A 1858-nucleotide genomic window follows, 5' to 3' on the forward strand; every position below is an offset into this window, starting at 1 on the left:
GACTTTAAGGTGAGGCTTTTCATTAGTCTCAGATAACTGCAGACCACTACTCCAGATGTGTGGCCCAACTCTGATGATACCTTGAAGAGCACAAATAGAAAGAAATTATTTATCAGCGGATCTCAAGATTCTAATCACCAGGGATTGACTTCAGACCATGGGCTGCTTCGGTCTCTTGGCCCTGGGCCTAGGACTAGGAGAAAAGCCACCCCCGCTGCCCAGTTCCAAGGAAGCCTCAAATCCATCCTTGTCTTGGCCAGTCTCCAACACCAGCCTGAGCAAGAGTGAGACCCAGTCTGTACTAAAAATAGAAAAATTAGCCAGGTGTGGTGGCCAGTGCCTGTAGTCCCAGCCACTTGGAAGGCTGAGGCAGGATGATCACTCGAGCCCAGGAGTTTGAGGCTGCAGTGAGCTGTGATGATGTCACTGCACTCTAGCCTGGGCAACAGAGCAAGACCTTATCTTAAATAAATAAAGAAACAAACAAACAAACAAATAAATAAAATATCTGTTTTTTAATGCTGGAAATGGTTCCACATTACTCCTGAACAGAAAATTTTAATGATCATTTTTTCAAATTCTGAGTCTCCACTGATAAGAAACTTTTTCTTTAAACAACTAACTAAAAAATTTAAAAAGCATTGATTTTGCAAATCATTCAAAATTTATAAGGCAGCTAATATATTTAAATATTCCAACAGCTCCCATATTGACAAATGTATTTTTTTAAATTCTTGAGTTAATGTTAACAGCTTTTTAAATCCAATGGAACTTATATCAATTATTTCAAAATTATGTATTCATCTGTACAAAAATGTTATTGATCTTTTATTATTTGTCAAGTTCTTCACTAGGTACTAGTGATTCCACCACGAACAATAGTGACAATGAAGAAGACCTGCCCCCATGGAGCTTACATCCTGGCCAGGGGAGACAAACATAAACAAATAAGTAAAATGTTTAGTAATTAATACACTAAACACTTAGTATATAAATATTGTGTTAAATACGTGATACGGAGAAAAATAAAGTACAAATGGGAGACACTGGACAATGGCAGTGCTGGCCAGTTTTGAAAGTGTGGTCAGGGAAGACCTTATCATGGTGATACTTGAACAGAGACCTGAAAAAGATAAGGGAATGAGCCGAGTGGATACACGGGAGAAGAGTGTCCCCTGCATCAGCATGAAGACTATGCAAAGCCCAGGGCAGGAGCGTGTCCGGCTTGTTCAAGCAACATCGTGGTGGCCACTGTACATGGAGCAGGATAGGCCTGGTGGGCAATACCGTGGTCTGAGATCAGAGAAATAACAGAGGTTGGGTGATGCAGGGCTTCACAGGCCATTGTGAGGACTTTCTAAACGAGATGGGAAGCCAATGGCAGAGTTGATAGCACAGGTGTGAAAAACTGCTATACGTGTTTACGTTCTAAAGGACGACTTTCTCTGCTGTGTTGAGAATAGACGATGAAGGGGCAAGCGCTGCAGTGAAGAGAACATTTAGGAGGCCCTTACAATAATTTAAGCCAGAGACGATAGAGTAAGACACTCAGCAATCCACAACACACCTACCTTTTGGCCCATTTGGAGCACACGGGTGCCTTAGCGCACCAGTTGGGAAGTTCTGCTCTACAGGGGGCAGAGACTGCGCCAAAGGTAGGTACACGGGGACCTATATAGGTGCTTCAGTTCCAGATTTTCATTTCAGTTCCGGGGATCCTGAATCAAAGTTCCCAAGTTCCATCAAAATCAGAATTCTTAAGCCCAATGTTGTTGAGATTTGGTGATTTTCTTGCGACGCAGACTTGGATGGGTCTGTTCATCCTCAAGTACGAGTGACAACGTTGGGCTCTGACACA

Source organism: Propithecus coquereli, unplaced genomic scaffold (genome assembly GCF_000956105.1).
Source record: "Propithecus coquereli isolate 6110/MARCELLA unplaced genomic scaffold, Pcoq_1.0 Scaffold38, whole genome shotgun sequence".
NCBI classification, from domain to species: Eukaryota; Metazoa; Chordata; class Mammalia; order Primates; family Indriidae; genus Propithecus; species Propithecus coquereli.